Below are 23,444 nucleotides of genomic sequence, written 5' to 3' on the forward strand. Positions count from 1 at the left end.
CGAACCGCAAAACTCCCTTCATAGGAGAGACCTTAAGAAATACATGGTCTCAAACCTCAAACTCAAGCGGTTGCCGCCTCGTATCAGCGTAACTCTTCTGCCTACTCTGGGCTGTTAGAAGTCGACGTCGAATAATGTCAACTTTCTCTGAAGTCGCCTGCACCAACTCCGGGCCAATCAAACTACGCTCGCCAACTTCTACCCAGCAATGCAGTGCTCTGCATGGACAACCATACAACGCCTCATAGGGAGCCATGTCGATACTCGCCTGGAAACTGTATTATACGCGAACTCTGCATACTGGAGACAATCATCTCAACTGTCCTTGAAATCCAAAACACAAGCTCGCAACATGTCTTCAAGGATCTGATTCACACGTTCCGTCTGCCCATCTGTCTGTGGATGAAACGCGGTACTAAATTTCAATTTCACACCCATCGCTTCCTGGATACGAGTCCAGAAGATAGAAGTGAAACGTATGTCTCTATCAGATACAATCTCCAAGGGAACTCCATGCAGACGCACAATCTCCTTGATATACAATCTAGCCAAATCGTCTGCAGAGTTTGTGACTCTGATCGGTAAGAAGTGATCCGACTTCGTCAATCGGTCGACGATCACCCAAATAGAGTCATATCCCTTCTTCGTTCTTGGCAACCCAGAAATAAAGTCCATAGAGATGAAGTCCCACTTCCATTCTGCTATGGGTATGGGCTGAAGCAACCCAGGAGGTCGGCGATGCTCTGCCTTGACCTGCTGGCACGTGAGACAACGAGATACGAACTCAACAATGTGGACCTTCATGTTATCCCACCAATAAGATCTTCTCATATCCAGATACATCTCCATGCTACTAGGATGCATCGCAAGCTTAGAACTATGGGCTAACTCGAGAACCTCCCGTCTCAAGTCAGGAATGTCTAGGACACATAACCGGCCACGAAGACGTAGGCCCCCATCAGAACCAACACTCCACTCGGAGTTCTCATTTGTACTAACCTGCTTTCTCATCTTCGCCAAAAACTCATCATCTGCTTGAGCTGCAACGATCTTCTCGCCCATGAGGGGCTGTACACGAATGTGTGCGATAACCTCATACGGCTCTTCCACCGTAAGTTTCTGCTCAAAGTCATGCACAAACTCCAACATATCCCATTCCGCTATCATCAGTGGAGCCGCAAACTCTATAGCCTTCTTGCGACTCAACTCATCTGCCACAAGTTTTGCCTTGCCCGGATGGTAAGAAACATCGAACTTAAAGTCCTTCAATGTTTCCATCCATCGGCGCTGCCTCATATTCAAGTCACGCTGCGTGAAAATATACTTAAGGCTCTTGTGGTTGCAAAAGAGCTCGAACTCCTCTCCATAGAGGTAATGTCTTCAGAGCTTTAATGTGAAAATGACAGCTGCCAACTCTAGGTCGTGCGTAGGGTAATTCTCTTCGTGTTTCCTCAACTGTCTCGAAGTATAAGCAATCACCCTGTCCTTCTACATAAGGACACAACCCAGGCCAACGCGAGAGGCATCAGTATATATCGTATACTTAACCCCTTGCTCTGGAAATACTAGCACAGGGGCGGACGTCAACTTGTCATTCAACTCTTGAAAAGCTAACTCCGCCATCTCATTCCAAGCAAACTTCAAATCTTTCCGTGTCAGCTGAGACAACGGTCTGGCTATCTTTAAGAAGTCTCAAATGAAGCGTTGATAATAGCCTGCTAAACCCAGCAAGCTCCTTACCTCAGTAACTGAACCAGGCTACTTCCAATCCTGAACTGCAGTTACCTTGACAAGATCGACAGTTATCCCTTTCTTGGACACCACGTGTCCCAGGAACTTGACTTCCTCTTTCTAGAAATCATACTTCTTGAACTGCGCAAAAAGTTGATTCTTCCTAAGAGTATCCAAGACCACTCTTAAGTGCTCCTCGTGCTCTTCCCGACTCGAAGAATAAATTAAGATGTCATCGATAAAGACAATGACGAATCAGAACAAGAATGGCCGAAACACCCTATTCATCAGATCCATGAACACGGCCGGTGCGTTCGTAAGACCGAACGACATCACAAGGAACTCATAGTGACCGAAGCTAGTCCTGAAAGCGGTCTTCTGCACGTCCTCATTCTTGACGCGCAACTGGTGATACCCTGACTGTAGATCAACCTTCGAAAAGTATTGTGCCCCCTTCAACTGATCAAACAGATCATCAATCCTGGGTAAAGGATACTTATTCTTCACAGTTACCAGATTCAACCTGCGATAATCAATACATAATCGCAAGGAACCATCTTTCTTCTTCACAAACAAGACAGGTGCTCCCCAAGGAGACACACTAGGCCAAATAAAGCCCAAATTCAGCAAACCATCTATCTGCTTCCTCAATTCCTCCATTTCACTTGGAGGCATATGATAGGTGGGCAAAGAAATGGGCGCCGCACCAGGCATGAGATCGATAGTAAAGTCAATCTCACGTTGAGGAGGTAATCCAGGAATCGACTCAAACACATCTTCAAACTCCCGAACTACAGGCGTGCTTTCAAACGCCGATTCAGCCATACTCTCCAACAGAGAAGTATAATAATCAAGACGAAAAGGGTAACTAACCTTAACTGGGAAAGTAACTGTCTCGCCCTCAGGTCCATGAATTGTCACCGACCTTGCTTCACAATCAATCTCTGCTCGCATCCTCGTGAGCCAATCCATACCCATAATAACATCGTAATGAAAAAGAGGTGCGATAAAGAAATCAACACGAATCGATCCACTTCCTAGATCAACCCAACAATCCATACAACGCTTGTTCATAGCAGAGGAAATCCCCATAGCGGTAGTGAGCATCACACTCTTCATAGAAATAGTGCTCAAACTTAGACGCCTAACTGCCGCATATGATATAAGAGAAGTAGTGGACCCTGTATCCACCAGCATAGAAATGGGACTACCTTCAATGTGTGCTGTAACCTCGAAGGATCTCGGCACCAAGTCAGACATAGGCACTTTTAGCTGAGAGCGCATGAACTCGAGCCTACTGCTGACGATTCGGCGGAGGAACCATGGGCCGCTGAGGTGGCCTGAAGCTAGGTACAGTAGGTCTGAAGGATGGATGAGCTGGCGCTAAACGAAGAGGTGGTGGAGAGATAACCTGAGGCATCGGACGGTTGATCCTCTATGGTGGGTAAAACCATTGGCCCGCATACGCGAAAAGCAAAAACAATCCAAATGCCCCATCTTCCCACAGTATGAACAGCGAAGATCAGCTCGCATCTGCTGAGCGGGCGGCGCTGAATGCCTAGGAGGAGAATCTGCCCGCGGCCTCTTGCCGAGAAAATGTGCAGGTTTGGGAACCATAGGTGCTCGCATACGGGACGACCTGTCCCCGTCCTGCTCTGCTCGCAAGGACATGCTCACCAACTCCGCATAGGAAGAAATGCTAGCACAGCATATCTTCAATCGGATCTCAGGCCTCAATCCCTCAGAAAAATGCCGCATCCTCATCGGCTAATCGCCTAGAATCAAAGGAACATACCGACCTAGCTCAGTGAACCAGTTCTCATACTCCGTCACCAACAGCCCTCCCTGGCAGAGGCGAAGGAACTCACTCTCCTTCTCATGTCGGTACGTAACCGGGAAATACTTCTCATGGAAGTGTGCCTCAAACGCCTACCACGACCACTTATATCCTTCCTAGTGCGAAGAACATTGTCCCACCATAGACTGACCTCCTTCTCAAACATGAAGGAGGCAAGCTCAACCTGCTCGACCTCTGAATAGTGCAGCGGTCTCAGTATCTTAGAGATGCGATCAATCCAGTACACGGCCTCCTCGGGTCTATGAGAACCCGTAAATGTGGGAGGTCGTAAACACTGGAATCGCTGAAAAGTGCTGCTTGCACTAGCGCTCCTAGATGGGGGCATAAGTGAAGCAGGTGGAGTCGCCCCCACTGACTGAGCAAAGATATTAGCCATGGAAGATAGGAACTGCTACTGTTGTTGCTGCTGCTGCTGAATCTGCTACTGCTGCATTAACAACATCATCTGCTCAAACCTATCAGAAGGTGGAACAAACGAAGATGCACGGCTCGGCTCAGGAACTGAAGGCGTGACTGGGGGAGCCATAAGTGTCGGCCCAATACCAGCATAAGACGGGCCCGACTGTGGATCCGTCTGGCTATCGCTCAGGGGAGGAACCCTAGCAAGCGACTCAACCAAAGAGAGACGGGCTGAAGTCTTCGAACCCTTAGGAGGCATACCCTACATTCAACAGAGGATATAACCTGTAAGATTCCACGTCCACATAATTCATCCACATAGCATTCACAGCACAACTTCAAAGATAAACAACATGCATTCCATTTAACAAAACTTGTCACAATACAAGTAGTGCAGCATTACATGAATCACTATAGGAAAGCATGTAAACTAAAACATCTAAAACTTCAAACCAACAACGACAACTTCCAACTACTAAAGCCAACAACGACAACACACAGAAAGAAACAACACAACAAAGCAAAGGACGACAACAATGACAACTACTCATCGGAATCAGGAGATGGAGGCGGGGCACCCTTATCCTGCAAGCAACACATGATAGACTTCAGAGTTTAAGTCACCTTCTTGAACTTATGCTTCACAAGGCCTCGAAGATCCATGATATCCTGGCGTAAAACAGCCTACCCTTCCTCAAGCCGTGTGAGACGGGCATCCCTGGCAGCCTGATCTGCGCTTTGCTTTGGTGCCATAAGAGGAGAACTCTCACTCGTATCCTGTGCCTCAACCTCTTCCTCGTCCTACTCTATTTCGTCTTCAATCTCAACTCCACCTTCAGCATAACTTTCTTCATCATCGCTCTCTGACTCATCCTCACTCTCTGAGTCTTGACGACGAGGACCAATGTCCATCTGCTTAAGGGTCGTCAGATTAATATGACGAATAGGAACCGGCTTTTCTGCCCCAAGCCGATAGCTAAACTCATGTGTAAGCTTGCAAATGAGTCAGCCAAATGGAAGTGATTCGGTCTTCCTAGTTGAACGAGCGGTGAGAATAATCTGGCGCAAGATGTACGTCGGCACACATAACTTCGCTCCTTGCCCCACCTGATATAGAAAGTCTACCATCAGGCGTGTACACTCGCTGCGGTTGCTCCACCTTGGATATACATTGAACGTACACATGTGGTGAAGCAAGTGGAAGTCGTCCGTCATGTTGGTAGCTAGCAGACTTTTATTAGGCTGCCATTCGACCAGACGACCACACAAGAGCCGAGTGCGACGATCCCTCTCATGCATACTGTTTAAATTCTTCTCATTGACATGCACTTCACCAAGTGACACATTGAGGAGTCGGGATATCAAAGCGACGTTGACCGTAGCCTCCCGACCGCTACCACAAGGAATCTTAAACTGCATAGGCTCCAGTGATGGATCACAAATATTGGCATAAAAAGCTCAAACAGTGCTTGCGTTGGCGCGATACTCGCCCTCGAATAAGGGACATCAACCAACTTCTTCCAGGTGCTCTAACAACAGAAACTTGCCATATAGCTGCGGATCAACATGAACCTCAAAAAGGACCGTACAGCTTTCATAAACTCTATAAGATAGCTCCACCAACAAGGTTCTTTCAATGGGAGCTCGAGGATCAAGGTCCCGCTTAGTCTGGAATTCACGAGTGGCGGTCGTGCTCGCGGCGGCACCTCTCGGCCTCTGTGCACGAGTTGGGCGGCTAGGCCCGGCTTCATCCACGGGCGCTCTCTTCTTCCTAATCAAAGAAAGAAGAGTAGAGATGGAAAATAAGGCAGTGATGAACTCAAAGAGGGCCATAGAAATGAAAGAAATGGGAGAAATAGGAAGGATGGTGAAGCTCCCACACACTTGAGATCCCAAAGGAGGATTTGAGAGCCCAAATGAGAAGAAAAAGGAGTGTAAACAACAATGGGGGTGAGGGTTTGAGATGAGTTAGATGGGTGTGCACGAAAATGGAAGAAGAAGAAGATTGAGGAGGGAGATTGGTGAAGTTTTGAGGGAAACTTGAAGGAAAGGAGAGCTTGGGAGGGTGGATTGTGAAGGAATTAGTGTTTAGGGAAGGTTTAAATTAGCAAACCATGGAAGGGTGGGCCACACTAGGCCACATAAACGTCGGCCTAAGCCGACCTGCCCGGCCTGGCCCGCTGATCGGCGAGGGCTCGCCGAACCGGCAAGGACATCGCTGGTCTCTGGACCGTCCGGCGATGGCTCACCGTTTGGGCGAGGTCCTCATAGCCCCTAAGCTCTAAATGAGGTGGGTCCCCCCTGGGCCCCACTGAAAATGCCCCGATCGGCCCCTTTGTCCGATTCGACGCCTATCGGGCCATTAGAGTTGAAATCTGATACAAACAAAGATTTCTTGACGATTGAAGGGTGGAGATGGGATGATAAACCATCTAGACTCATTAAGGGATGATCTAGAAGAGATTTTAGGTCGCTGTGTGTGATCAGGAGAGAGCACAGACTCGATCTCGGCGATCGTTTTCAGTAAACTTTCGCCGATAGAAGAAACAAGACACAAACACACATGCTACAATAAACTCACACCCAAATACACTAAGGTGGTGACAGCGTGCGGTGTGTGACCATAACCCAAGTCCGGTTTAAGCCAATTCATGCTCTGATACCAACTTGTAACGCCTTGAAATTCGGGGGTCGAGCGTAACCCAGCTCCCGAGTTCTAAGACATCACTTATGCAACATATTTAGTGATGGATGTATGTTGTCTATAAGAGGACATAAAACATGGAATAGATTAAGCCAAACTGCAAATATGATTCAGGGATTAATGAAGAACGCAAGCGGAAGACTTAAGAAAATATGTGTGTACATGTGCAAATCCCTGAAATACATATACATATCAGGTCATACTTACAAGTGTTGCTATCAAAATTACAAGTATCAAATTACATTATCTATTCCCAAAGAAATCCCAAAATACCCACGCATCAGAACAAGGCTCACTAGAACCCGCCTGAAAACTGCATGAAGGAAAATGCAGCCTCATCATCATCGAACTCCGGCTCTGCCTCAGAGGTCGCATCAACATCTGCAACATCAGCAACTGAGACAGAGTCTGGTGGGTGTTTAAACACTGCCCCAGAACGTGGGAGTGAGTGATCAATTCAGTGGAACAATAAAGCACAGGTTAACATGTTATCAATTCAATCAAGCAGTAATGATAAAGCAAAACAATCAAACATGTCCTAAGTACTCTTGTTAATGCAAGGATGTATGTAGAATGATGCGTGCCCTCACGTGTATACCCTTAGCGTTTTCATCTTACGTTACGCATGAAATCACCTCAAAGTGCGCCACGTCTTCAAAGCACATGCAAATGCGGTGCATGAACATGATTACCAAGTTGTTATTAGTCCTTTTCATACAACAGGATTGGGAAGCTAAGGTACCTTCCTCATATCACCATCCAAACAGTGATCCATTCTAGGGTCGTTAGTCCTAGATATCTCATACGATCATATGGTTTTAGGTCGTTGCAAAAGGCTCGTCACCAATCAATGCACGCCTATCATACCTTCGTTACTACAATAAGGCTCGTCACCTCAATGCGGTATCCAGGTATGCTCGAGGTCACTACAAAGGGCTCGTCACCAATCAATGTAGGCCGACAACACGAATATAGTGTCCCATACCACCATAATCGGCTCACGAGTTTGGTTGCTCACTGGTCACTACGGGGAGGCTCGTCACCCCAGCGTAGGCCGACAGCTCGACCACGGTGTCCCATACCACCATATCCGGCTCATAAGTCTTAGCGGATCAAGGTACCATGCTTAACAGGATTTCATTGGTAAGTTTGGTACCCTACATTCATACAATAGCGTCCATACATGGTGAACATACATTGGACAATCGAGTTACTTGACAAACTCGACTAGCACGAGCGCACGTTGGGTTGATCGACATAGAGTGCGCAAACACTCCGTGTGGCCAAACCACTGCTGACAACTCTAATACGACTCGGGTTCATCTAATCATGTCCTTTGTGGCGAAAGTAGCCTCAGCCACAATCTCAAGGCCGATTACCGATTTCCTGGACTATTCGTAGTCCCAAACATATTCCACTACAACCGATATTCATATCACAATTTAGAATAGTAATGGAATAACAACTCAAGTCATGTGGTATGTAAGCATTTGAAGAATATCAACTTAACATGGATTTTCACATAAGTAATACTTGAAATTAAACAACAAGGAATGTAACTTACATGAAGGAAATCATACACACTAATAGGAGAGCTGAGAATCACTTCCCAACGCCCGAAATTAGGTTAAAATGTTACACTTTAAACCATTCAAACATTTCTACAAACACTTAGAATACATAATACAACATACATGACGCATGTTGAAATACACGCATTTGGTCAATTCCTTTTGCCAAGGAGTTGGCACACATACATCTAGCATACATACATGACAAATAATCATGCCAATCACATGTTCATATTTTATATGTATGCGGTACTTTATACATATACATAGAATACACAAATCTCAATATAACACATGCATATCAGGAACACATAATAAACATAACATTTGGCATGTGAAATTTCATCCATAACAAGAATAAACCATTAGCTGGCATTGAAAGCCTTGAAAACCATAACCTATATGATTAAAGTCCACACCTTAAACCAGAAAAGAACACCGAACTGATTCAGACGTTATGTCTTCGTCAACGGCGACAGGATAACCTAAGGCAAGAATAGAAATGAGCTACAACAACACAAAGACTATTCTAAGCTCTAACATAGATTAGGGTTAGGTTAACTTACCCAAGAATGAACTTAGAATCGCCGGAATAACGATTCAAAAGTGGTGGTTTAAGGATGAAGAAGAACAGGAAAGAATCTAAGATGATTCACCAACTTCTCTCTCCCTTTCTCTCTCTTTTCCTCTCTCTTTCTTAGCTAGGGTTAGGAAATTCGTATGGAAAAGAGAGCTAGGATTTTAAGGTCTATATATAGGCCTAACATTGATGAAAATAACCCCAGGGCCAAGGTATACTTAGGTTATAACCAAAACAGGCCTCTCTCGATCCAACGGAACACTTCCGGTGGGCCTTTTTCCACGAGAGGTCGGACTTAAGCTCATTGACCATGGATCTAGGTCAGGCTGAGTTTTCGTACCGATCGGACCTTTAGATCAGCCGTGGCGGACCACACTCAATTCAACAGTCATCGAAACTCGATCAGGTCCACAAGCATCATGAAATGCCTGGGCCACATTCCCTGATCAGAGGGTGAAATTGGGTTAGAATCCAACGGTCAGATTGCTTAAAATCATCGCGCAAGTGACACGAATCAGATTTCATAAAATCACATTTAATTTCTGACTGTTCTCACACTCTTCACTCTAGACTCAATCAAATCGACCCAGAACATTATCTAGACTTGATTTTTGAGGTGATGGCCAAGTCCAACATGATGACCAATACAGCATAAGATCATCGCTATCGGACTTTTGACGCGCGGTCCAGGTCCGATCTAGAACTTCTAGAAATTCCCAAGAGAAAATGGATTTAGCGATAAATCCTAGATTTTAGAGTAACATAGCGCTAACTATTCTATAGGTTTTGAGTCATGTAGATCAAATTTAAAGCGATTGATGTGAATTTCATAAGCAATCGAGTTTAGCACTAATTACCCACAAATAGTTTCTAAGGAAAATAGAGGTAGTACTCGGGTCTTGGCACGAAATTTTTCGGGTCATTACATAAAGCAAGATGTGCCACAAAAATTCAAAGATCTCGGTAGCCTAACCATACCTTGTGTAATCGGGAACTACTGAATTGAGCACGCACTTCTTGACTTAGGAGCGAGCATAAAGATGATTCCCTACTCAATGTACAAACAATTAGGCTTGGGTGAATTAAAACCCACCCTAACCATATTACAACTTATTGATCGCTCAGTTCGTGTACCGAGAGGGATAATTGAGGATGTGTTGCTCCAGGTTGACAGATTCTACTACCCAGTAGATTTTATCGTCCTCAATACGGAACCCATCAGTAACATGAGCACTCAAATTTTTATCATTCTTGGTCGCCCATTCCTTGTCACTTCAAATGCAATCATTAATTGCAGGAATTGAGTCATGAGTATGTCTTTCGGGAATATGACATTAGAGCTGACTATCTTTTCAAACATAGGCAGACAGTTAGAGGATGATGACGATTTCCATGACATCAACATAATTGACTCTTTCGTGGAAGATAGAACTCTGATGACCTAATCCTCTAACCCTCTAGAGGTGTGGTTGGCCCACTCCTATGATTTAGATGATGATATGATTAGGGAGACAGGTGCTATGCTTAATACTGCACGGGTACTTGAAGTTAACTGGTGGAGGCTACAATTTAAAGAATTGTCCCAAACTAATGTAGTGCCTCTACTGTCTAGCCTCAAGGCACCGAAGCTTGACCTAAAACCTTTGCCCTCTAATTTGAAATATATCTATTTAGGTCAAGATGAGATATACCCAGTGGTGATTTCATCCTACCTTGAGCAAGAACAGGAGAGTATGCTTATATCTACTCTCATTGAGCATAAGGGAGGCCTTAGATGGACAATTGCAGACTTCAAGGGAATTGACCCTTTGATTTGTCCTCATCGCATTTATCTTGAGGATAATGCGAAAACCTCTCAGTAATCATAACGTAGACTAAATTCAAACACGAAAGAAGTGGTTAAGGCCGATGTTCTTAAACTATTGGATGTGGGTATCATATACCCTATATTCGATAGTCAACGGGTGAGTCCAACTCAGGTGGTTCTTAAGAAGTCCGAAATCACCATCGTAGCTAATGCCGATAATGAACTCATGCCAACTAGAGTTACTACTGGTTGGAGAATGTGCATTGACTACAGGAAGTTGAATACCATCACGAGGAAGGATTACTTTCTTTTGCCCTTCATTGATCAAATTTTGGAAAGGATAGTTAGCCATTCATATTACTATTTCCTTGATGAGTATTTGGGCTATAACCAGATAGAGATAGCCCTTAAAGATGAAGAAAAGACCACATTTACATGTTCCTATGACAGCTTTGCTTACCGAAGGATGTCACTCGGACTATGTAATGCCCCTGTCACTTTTCAGTGATGCATGATGAGTATTTTTTCTGATATGGTGGGGCAATATCTAGAGGTCTTCATGGATGACTTCTCTGTCTTCGGCCCATCTTTCAACGGTTGCTTAAAGAATCTTAAACGTGTACTGAAAAGATATGAAGAAAAGAATTTGGTACTCAATTGGGAGAAGTGTCATTTCATAGTTCATAAGGAAATTGTCCTTGGACATATCATCTCGTCCAAAGGAATCGAGGTAGATAAGGCAAAAATTTATCTTATCTCTAAGCTACCTCCACCCAAGAATATATGAGACATGCGATCATTCTTAGGACACGCTGGCTTTTATAGGAGATTCATAAAGGACTTACTTTAGTCATCTCTCTTGTCCTTTATGTAATTTTTTCAAAAGGAAGAACCATACGAGTGGACTGAGCAATGCCAGGAAGCTTTCACTAAGCTTAAGGGCATGTTAACCACTACACCAATCATGCAGCCACCCGAATGGAGCCTTCCTTTTGAACTTATGTGCGACACGTCTGACTATGCTCTTGGGGCAGTTTTAAGCCAGAGAAAAGAAAAGAAGCCCTACGTTATTCATTACGTAAGTAAAACTCTAAATCCTGCTCAAGTGAACTACTTGACTATGAAAAATGAACTCTTAGCCGTAGTATTCGCTTTGGACAAATTTAGGTCCTACTTGATCAGATCCAAGATCGTCGTTTACATAGATCATGCGGCACTCAAGTATCTTCTTTCTAAGAATGAAGCTAAGCCCTACCTGGTAAGATGGATCCTCTTACTCCAAGAATTCGATTTAGAAATAAATGAAAAAAAAGGGAATAGAGAACGTAGTGCCTAACCATCTGTGTCGCCTTGATCTCTCTGATTCACTTGAGAGAACACACATAAATGACATGTTCCCTAATGAACAATTGTTCAAAGTCTCCCATTCACCTTGGTTTGCTGATATTGCTAATTATCTTACCACAGGGTTCACACCGACACATTGGACTGTGTAAGATTGACTATGCAAGATAAGAAGAAAATTTTCACTGAGGTGTACAAATTCTTCTAGGATGATCCGTATTTGTTTAAATATTTTTCAGACCAAATCTTAAGGAGATGTGTGCCAGATGATGAACATCAAAGTGTCATATCCTTCTGTCACTCTCAGGCCTGTGGTGGTCACTTTTTTGCTAAAAAGACCACGGCCAGGATTCTACAGTGTGGCTTTTACTGGCCCACTATGTTTAAGGACACTCATGAGTTTTGTAAGGATTGTGAGCATTATCAGAAATTAGGAGCATTGTCCCATCGAAATATGATGCCCTTGAATCCCATCCTTTTCATAGAAGCATTTGATTGCTAAGGCATCGATTTCAATGGGTCATTCCCTCAATCCTTTGGAAATCTATATATTTTGCTCATCGTAGACTATGTCATTAGATGGGTTGAAGTGATTCCATGCTAAAATAATGACTATCAAATGGTCATTAAATTCTTAAAAGAAAACATCCTTTCCCGGTTTGGAACGCCTTGAGCCATCATTAGTGACGAGGGCTCACACTTTAGTAATAGGCCATTCACAAACTTACTGAAGAAATATGGCAACTCCCATAAAGTGAGCACTCCATACCACCCACAAACAAGTGGGCAAGCTGAGAGTTCCAATAGGGAGATCAAACACATTTTGGAGAAAACGGTTAACCCTGATCGAAAGGATTGGTCAATCCGATTGACTAATGCTTAATGGGCTTACTGTACTGCATTTAAGACCCTTATTTGAATATCTCCCTTTAGACCTGTCTATAGGAAAGCTTGCCACTTGCTTGTGGAGTTTGAACATAGAGCCTACTGGGCGATAAAAAATCTGAACTTCAATCTGGACAACGCTGGATCGTTACACAAACTTTAGTTGAATGAACTCGAAGAAATCCGGAATGATGCGTACGAGAACTCGAGAATTTATAAGGACAGGATGAAAGTATTTCATGACCAACACATTCTTTGAAAATCATTCACTCTAGGTCAAAAGGTCCTTTTGTATAATTCTTAGTTAAATCTCTTTCCGGGTAAGCTCCGATCTCGTTGGATCGACCCTTTCACTGTTATCAATGTTTATCCTCATAGGGCTATCGAGATTCAGAATCCAAACAATGACAATGAGTTTAAAGTAAATGGACATCGATTAAATCCATTTGTTGAGAAATTTGATTCAGCAAACATGTCCATACCTCTGAATGATCATGTTTATCAGGATTGATCTCCTAGTCTGACGGAGGTATAATTAGGTTTACTGCATTCATAGGACTAGGGTAGTTTTCTTTTTGTCGTTCTAGGATAGTCGGCTTTATGTTGTTAGGATAGTTTGCTCTCCATTTGTTCTAGGATAGGTTCTTTTTGTTGGTTCAACTCTTGTGCTAACCACCTTCACGCTGAGATCATTTTGGAAAAGCCTCTTGATTTCTTCCTCAGGTACTACCTTTCCATCACTTCTCCTTTACTTTCCTTGTCTCATGTACATTGCATGCTTATATCTTTTACATTGAGGACAATGTAGATTTTAGGTTGGGGATGAGAGATTAGGTTACCTAATCAGTGTTTTCTCAGTCTTGAGCAAAAATTGTGAAATTTTTTTTTTATTTTTTATGAATTAAAGTGATTTTGAAGGCAATTCTTGATTTAGAAGTACAAGATATTTAATGTTGGTGATTTATGACTCTTAGATTCAGTTACCTGTTGGATTTCATAGTTAAGTTCGAATTATTAATCCATGATTAGAAGTTTTACACATTGATTGAGTCATGATTTCACATGTCACATCTAGCTAACGCATTAAGGTTTCAGTTCGATATTAAATTGTTAATCAGGTAATCACTAAGCATGGAAGGAACCAACCTGGGGATTTTGTCCATCATGTTCATTGAAAAACAAAGAGAGAGAATACCCAGCTAAAAACAGTTGTTACCGAAAACGGCTACCTGTTAAAGATCTTTAAAAAGGTTGACATGGCATGAAGCCATCGATGGAAAAATCAAAAGATAGAAGAATAAAAAGGCTGAACTGTAAAGCAAGTTTTGGTTATCCAAAATGCTCTTTTTGGTATTAATGTTATCATGAAAATTGACAATTGGATCTTTGAATGCGATAAGTCAAGGTTGCACTATATACCCATGAAACTCAATGTTTAGAATTTTTCTAATTGATGGATTAATACTTTGAACTTGACTATGAAGTTTACAGTGTGCTTGAGTCTAGGAGAAAGTAATGCTCAACATTAATGCATCTTAAAATTCTAGTATTTGGATTATTTTTCAAAAATCACTCAAGTTTATAGAAATTGTCTTGTAATTCTCAAAATATTTTTGCATACTTTGCTCAGGACTAGCAAAATGCTGATTGGGGATTGTGTTGAGGGTTAAATATTACATATTAGACCCCAGTTATTACTTGGTTTTACGAACATGATAATGTTTAACGCTCTATTTTAATCGTGTTTGTGTTGCAAGGTGAATTTAAGAGCTTGGATTGAAAAAGGGTACTAAAAGCATAAATTTGATGTTCAGGAATCACCAAAGCAAGGGACCGATCTTAGGGGACCAAGATTGAAGAATTCACACACCAAAGATTCAAGAAAATCAAGTGACTAAAGATAAACAGGCCCGAAAATCATCCTAAATGCAAGATCACATGCATACCAATATATCACAATCTCTATATAGTAAAGCACGCCAAAATTCTCTCCCTTTTTGTCACAATATGACAAAGGAAGGAAGCAAGAGATAGAAGTGGAATTATATAAAGAAGGAAGAATAAGAAGAGTATTGAGGAATAAATGATCAAGATCGACAAAATATCAAACCATAAGCAAGTTATGTTAAACCATAAGTAACCAAGTTCAACTAAGTACAACTAAGTTAAATCAAGTTCAAGTACTATCTCAAAAGAGAAAATAAATCCAAGTATCATCAAAGTTATTACAAACCAAGAGAAGAAAAAACTAATCAGATCCTGAAGAGGGAGCAAGAATAAATGGATCAATATGATGTAAACCCTTATTAATGCGCCTCATATATTTACGCATATAAGTAAATTGCGAATCCTGAGTTACACAAATCTGAGCCACATGTTCCTCAAGAGAATGTAACCTCTTATCAAAATCAGAAGGCTGATAATCAGGGTCAGCCTTAGAATTTGATTCGAGCTCATTAAAGATATCATCCATGTTAATATCATCAGGAGGTAGATCGCCTTCTTCTTCATTTACTAGTCGTGTACAGCAAAAAATTTGCATTTAAAATTAAAATTTGAAATTTAAATATACAAACTAACAAGTATATACATTATAATATAGAAATACATGAATAATCAATTTAAATTACACATGCCAACATCAAATTTCAATTTAGAAAACCTACTTTTGTCAAGCGGTTTTGTGAATATGTTAGCAAGTTGAGTCTCGGTTGGAATGTATTTCAAAGAAATTGTCTTTTCTTCCACTATTTCATGAATGTAATGATATTTAATGTCAATGTGCTTGGTTCGTGAATGCTGGATTGGATTTTTAGATATATTAATTGCACTGGAATTATCACAATATAAAACCATAGAGTCTTGTACAATTCCGTAATCGCTTAGCATTCTTTTCATCTAAACAAGTTGTGTACATGCATTACCAGCTGTAATGTATTCAGCCTCAGCAGTTGAAAGCGATACGAAACTTTGTTTCTTACTTTGCCAAGAAACTAAACAATTCCAAACATAGAAACAACCACCACTGGTTGATTTCCTATCATCAACATTACCAGCCTAATCAACATCAGTGTACCCAGTTAAGTGAACAGTAGTATCATGTGGATACCAAAGACCCAAATTAGCTGAACTTGTGACATATCCCATAATCCGCTTAACAGCAGTTAAATGTGACTCTTTAGGATCAGATTGATATCTAGTGCAAATTCCTACGCTAAAGGCAATATCGGGTCGGCTTGTAGTTAAATACAATAAATTACCTATCATACTGCGATACAATTTAGGATCCACTTTCTTACTTGTAAAGTCTTTTGAGAGTTTTAAAGTCATACGCATAAGAGTATCAAAAGTTTTTCCATTCTTAAATCCAAACTTTTTAACTAAGTTCAGAGCATATTTGGTTTGAGAAATGAAGAAACCATCAGGTTGCTGTTTAACTTGTAACCCAAGAAAATAATTTAATTCCCTAACCATGCTCATTTCGAACTTAGATTTCATAAGATCTGCAAACTCAACAGTCTTGTTAGCACAAGTTGTCACGTCCCAAACCTGGGGATGGACAGCTTCCGTGATGCCTCGAATCTGGCACTCGAGTTCCATACACCAAGTCCCGAGTTCGGTGCACCACAAGGAAGATTTTTTACTAGATTTTTTTAAAATATAATAATACCTGAGCATGAAGATCCATGAGTAAAATACTAAGCAATACTCTCCATTATAAATCCTGATGGTTACAAGTACAATGCTCTTCAAAAGGTATATAACGTCAACTTTGGCAAATCGAAAAATAGATGCAATGCATCGAGAAAGCTAAGTCTTCCAAGCTACTCTAGCCCTAAAAAAATGAAAAATAGGAAGCTTAGGCAAAAAGCCTAGTGAGTACACTCGTGTGTGCAGTGTGTCCTACATGTAAGCAAGATAAATATGCCATGAAGAAATCATGTATGGTGAAAGGCATGTAGTACGTAAGGTATGATATCAATGCCAATGCAATGCATATGCATCATAGTAATACTCCGAATCAATGCTATCGGCATCACCAAGTCATATTTTCATTTCTCCTATACCACATCCATAACCATATTACATGCATCCGCAAGCATATCATCATCATCATATTGTCATACCATATCATAACTGTATATCTCGGGAAGCACCATGGTCGATACTCATGCACTAGACACTAGTAATCGACCTCGCATACCCGTCTTGTGGTGGACTTCTACCAACTGTATATCATGGGAAACACTGTGGTTAACACTCATGCACTAGACACCAACAATCGACCTCACATACGATGGACTTCCACCTGGCATGCCAGTAGCGGACCTCATTCGCGCTTCTCCTCGCTGGCGGGTCAGACTGGTCCTTCTTTGCACCTTAGCCCTTAAGCAGGTTGGACCCACCTCTTCTCAACCTGACCTCATCAGTGTGACTCAAATCCATGACCCATGTATCCACTCGGCCCGACGGTGAGGCAACCCTAGCTAGCATAGGGGTTTAGGGACTTTCAACCTAAGGAGCACATCATCCCCTACTATTTCACACTTCCGGTGTCCCGTCCATTTTCAGGGATAACCCAAGTTATCATCATAATGTATATTTCATCGCAAGATCCAACTCATGTTATACGGCACGACTGTGGTATTTTAATTATCATGTATGTCATGATTATACATGAATTCAAGCAACCATGATAAGGCATACGTTCAAGTGCATGTGGTATGCATATAATGTCATGAATTTAGGGTCTGCTTAACCTTTAAGGAAAATATAACGTATAATCATCATATGCCACTATCAACTATATCAATCCATGATCATGTGACTAAACTAAAGAGGACATGTCTTACACATAAACAAATGTATTGAAGTACACTTGCACCTACCATCATTCCATAGTACATGAGTATGATCAATATCAACATGGTTAAGTAGATGAATTTAGTATGTTAGGGAGTGGAACAACATTAATCAAGTATTAAATCACATGCTTCTATTAACCACAATTACTGACATCATTAATATCATCCATAACTATCATAATCATGAGCATTAATTGTAATAAGAGTTACACCATATCCTTCGCAAGATAGATATTCCATTAGTGGCTTTGGCCCGATATGATTTTCTTCTATTGGGACCACATGGTTATACCCTAACTGGGCTTTATGGTTAATGAGTGGTGGTGACACAAAGTACATGCACCAAGTGGTTATGAGATGAAAGGCTTTGACATAACATATAGTAAATGAGCCACAAGATGAATGGTGCAGGCGAAACTCATATAATGTAGTGAACTTCATCTTCACGTGGGTTGTTAGTAGATTGGATTTACAAATAATTATTTTAGTAGTTCTACAATGGTGTGGAAGGCACATGTAAACTTCATAAGATATAGTGAGTGTTAAGTTAAACAACTTGGGTATATAATATACACATAAGAGTTAATCACGATTAGATGATGTGGGTTTGTCTCATACAACGTAGTGGGTCCTACTTCCAAGTGGTACTGTAAGCAGATGAGTCCGTACACAAACATTACGGTGGGTCCCATCAAGTAGATAATATAGGTAACTCACATATAATAAAGTAGTACAAGGAAGAACAATTCAGATGCACAAGGCACACATTAGTGGGCTCCATCATTAAACCGTTTGGTTGGCAAAACAATTGAACAGTGTGGATAAAATACATACGTTGAGTGGGTTCACAAGTGTTTAAAAGTTAATATGTTCAATTAACACTATTTCATGTCGTCTGACTTATTTAGGAATTGGATCTAGGTCATTTTGGAATCATATTCTAGAATTAGGTAGTCTAATGGATAAATGATGAAATATGCAATACTCACATCAAGGTAGGGTTCATAATCAATCTGACACATGCCCTAAGTTCACATACAGAAGAGGTTACACCATCAGCATAGTCCACGAGTCTGAGTAATCACACAATTCTCATTGCCCACATGGTCTCATGGCCACTTCATTATCAAAAGTCCATATGGTTGAGTGGCCACACAAATGTCACTCTACTTGCCATAATAAAGGATTTAAGGTCACATGGTTACTTATTTTTACTATATTACAACTCATACATCTATGGGCAACCACTTTATTAAGCTCCCACATGGGCAGGTTGTCGATGTCATAATTTTCACTTGGTTGAGTGGACATACAATTAGTATCATGGTCTAGTGACCATACCTCAAAGCATCTAAGACACAATCACAAGCATACCCACCATACTAGGCTACACTACGTTACACTAACTCTTAAACTATGATCGCCTTATACTTTATACGGAGAATGACTCAGATTTGGTGTCACATAATTAAGAGGCCAAGAACTAGCTTCCATCACATCAGATATAGTTTAGTGGTCCCTGCATCTGTCTCAGCTATGAGAAAATGTAAGAGTTGTATTTGTCACATGACACCGAATTGAAGGGCACTCCATTATCAAGTTGTATAATCCAACCCATATCATACTTTTCATGAATAAGAAAATCTGCACGTACAACCCGATTGTTCATGGTTTAGGTGACTATAGCTATGCCCATAAGCACGTGGTCATGTCATTGGGTGGTCACTAATGCCACCTGATTTCATGAAGTTAGTTGGTCTTGTGTGGATTTTGCAATCATACGGTTAGATGACTACATATACTCCACAATTGCATATGATTAGGTAACCTTACATATGTCACATGTCCACATGATTATGGGGCCAAACACGTACATCACATCCTCACACCACTAAAGTCTACATATTGTTATAATTGAACATGTTTATGGGTTTAAACATGTATCATATGATCCTACTACTTAGGGCCGCACTCTAACTAAAGTGCTAATGGTGAAAGGCTGTGCACTCATTATATAATTAGGTAATCTAAGGCAACAACATAATACAATGCATATCACATACCAAGTGGTGAAGGACTATACACACAACACAATTTCACATGATTTAATATAGCATACATTTAATACATTTAGATCACAAACTCTTGCCGAAGAGGGCCAATGGTTGGCCTAAACAAGGCTACTACTGATGGGCCCACATGACATTCACTCAAAATGGGCCTTAACATTCTTGGGCCCACACATTAATGGAATTCACATGGGTTCTATGTGGTGGAGCTCATGGGGTTATGCATTCATCATACTTACATCAATTGTAGGTTGTCCAGTCCACGAACTACATGGTCACATGATTGTACACCATCAATATATAGAAATTTTAACAAAGATCTGGACCATTCACATATCAATCCAATTTGCATAATTAATGGGCCACTAATCCATGGTTGGCCTGGGGCTAAAAATCAAGTCAATTTGTGACACATGTGGGCCACACCACACACAAAAATTAAGAGGATTACCCTCCATTAAAACATTCATGATTATTTATTAGGCTCACAGAGATGTGGTTCATGAATCCAGCCCATCCATTATGTGTGTCCCACTTGGTTAAGGGGGTCAATCCAAGTTTTCAGATGAATCCAAATTTTAGGTGGACCCTACCGAGTGTTTTTATATGCTCGAGCTCCGAGTTGTATGAACGGTTCAAGGAGATTAAAGTTACATGGGTCCCAAAGTGATGTATTTATTACATATACATAGTTCATCTATTATTATTATTATTATTATTATTTTATTTTTATTTTTATTTTTTTAGAGATCATTTTATAGCATTATCGAAAAATGAATCATATCCAAAGATTATTTGGACCTCACCACAAACGGGAGTGGGGATAATGATTTTCACTGTTAAACAATTTACAAGGCCCACCTTAATGTTTATTTTCCATCCAATCTATTCGTAAGGTCACAAAGACCTGGATTAAGGGGAAAACAAATTTCATATTGGTCCAAAACTTTTATGACCCAAAATTCAATGGTAGACATTCAATTCCCAACTACTTTTGTAGTGTGGCCCACTTGATAGTTAGATCTATTTTATTTTTCTTCTCAAGCCTTAAGATGACTCACTAAATGGATGGACGGTTTAGATATAACACATACCTCATGATCAGACCCATGAATATTGCTGATTTATTCAGCTTTAAATAATAATAATAATATTATTATTATTATTTTTTCTTTTTTAATGGTGTGGGCCACCTGAGTTCCATGTATGACTGATTCTTGGGGGTGACCCATTTTTAAAGGGGACCCATTAAATGCCCGGTGTAGATGGTCACCATACATCATGGTGGGGCCTATGGCGAGGCCTGCTGTCTTCCAACGTCCAGCAGTAGACACTGCTTGCTGCAGTGTCATCTGGACGCTGACGACAGCAGCGTCATTTGCTGTTTGCATTTTTTTTCGTTCCTAAGGTTTTTCATAGGTGGGGCGCACATTAAGATAATCAAGTTCATCTGTTGCATTCTCTTACTCGTGACACATCCAATGAGTCCAATATGCAACATTTTTTATGCACATAAACATCATAGTGGACCCTAACAATTTAACACTATTAAAATAGTCCTTTTGATGGTGTGTCATGGAGAAGAGTTGACTTGGGTGTACATGAGTGAGTGTAACGACCTTGGAATTTTTGTGCTAATCTTTCCTTAAGTAGTTGTTTTTGGGGTAATTAGCGCTTTACTCGATTGCTTGTGAAATTCGCATCAATCACTTTAAATTGTATCTGCATGGCTCTAAACGTGTAGATTAGTGAGCGCTACGTCACTCTGAAATCTGGGATCCATCGCTAAATCCAGTTGTTCTGGGAAATTTTTGGAAGATCTAGATCGGACCTGGACCGCGCGTCGAAAGTCCGATGGCGATGATCTTAGGCTGTTGCGGTCACCGAGTTGGGCTTGATCTTCACCTCGAAAATCAAGTCGATCCGATGTTCTGGGTCGATTTGATTGAGTTCGGAGTGAAGAGTGTGAGAACGGTTGGCATTTATTAAGCTTTTATTGAAATCTGAGTCGCTTGCGCGACGATTTTAAGCTATCTGACCGTTGGATTCTGACCCAATTTCACCCTCTGATCAGGATAGTTGGCCCAGGCATATCCTAGTGCTTGTGGACCTGATCGAGTTTCCGTGACTGTTGAATTGAGTGTGGTCCGCCACGGCTGATCTGAAGAGCTGGTCGGTACGAAAACTCAGCCTGACCTAGATCCATAGTCAGTGAGCTTAAGTCCGACCTTTCGTAGTTATAGGCCCACCAGAAGTGCTTCGTTGGATCGAGAAAGGCTTACTTTGGTTATAACCTATGTATACTATGACCCTGGGGTTATTTTCATCAAGAATAGGCCTATTTATAGTCCTTAAACCCTAGCTCTCTTTTCCATACGATTTTCTCTAACCCTAGCTTAGAAAGAGAGTGGAAAAGAGAGAGAAAGTGAGAGAGATAAGTTGGTGAATCACCTTGGATTCCTCCTTGTTCTTCTTTATCTTTGAACCTTCACTTTGAATCGTTCTTCTGATGGTTCTGAGTTCTTTTGGGGTAAGTTAACCTAACCCTAACCTGTGTTAGAGCTTAGATTAGACTTGGTGTTGTTGTATCTCATTTCCATCTTTGTTCTAGGGTATTCTAACGCCGTTGACGAAGACAACTCGTATAAATCAGTTCGGTGGTTCTTTCTTCGCTTAAGGTGAGGACTTTAAGTGTATAGGTTATGGTTTTCAAGGCTTTCAACACCAGTTAGTGATTTATTCTTGTTATGGATGAGATTTCACATGTCAAATGTTAGGTTTACATTGCTTTCCTGATATGCATGTGCTATGGTGAGATTTGTGTATTCTATGTGTATTTATAAAGTACCGTATACGTATAAAATATGCACTTGTGTTTGTCATGATTATTTGTCATGTATGTATGCTAGATGCATGTATGATAACTCCTTAGTAAAAGGAATTGCCTAAGTGCATGTATTTCAACATACGTCATGTATGTTGTTCCATGTATGCTAAGTGTTTGTAGAAATGCATAAATGATCTAAGTGTAACTGATTACACTAATTGTGGGCATTGAGAAGTGATTCTCAATACTCCTATTGATGCGCATGATTTCCTTTATGCAGTTACATTCCAAGTTATTTAAATTCAAGCATTATCTATGCTTACATTTATGTTAAGTTGATATTCTTCAGATGCGTATGTACCATGATTGGAGTTATTGTTCCATTATTGTTTTACATTCCATATGAACATCTGTAGTAGTGTAAGATGTTTGGGGCTATGTCTTAGTCCAGGAAATCGATAATTGACCCTATATGCGTGGTTGAGATTGCTTTCGCCACGTAGGACGTATTAGATGAACCCGAGTCGTATTAGAGTTGTCGGCAGTGGTTTGGCCATGCGGAGTGTTTGCGCACTCTATGTCGCTCAACTCAACGTGCGCTCGTGTTAGTCGAGTTCGTCAAGTAACCCGATTGTCCAATGTATGTTAACCATGTATGGATGCTACTGCTTGAATCTAGGGTACCGAACTTACCAGTGACATCTTATTAACCATGGTACTTGATCCGCTAAGACTCATGAGCCGGACATGGTGGTATGGGACACCGTGGTCGAGCTGTCGGCCTACGCTGGGGTGACGAGCCTC

The sequence above is a fragment of the Magnolia sinica genome, chromosome 5, assembly GCF_029962835.1.
Source record: "Magnolia sinica isolate HGM2019 chromosome 5, MsV1, whole genome shotgun sequence".
NCBI classification, from domain to species: Eukaryota; Viridiplantae; Streptophyta; class Magnoliopsida; order Magnoliales; family Magnoliaceae; genus Magnolia; species Magnolia sinica.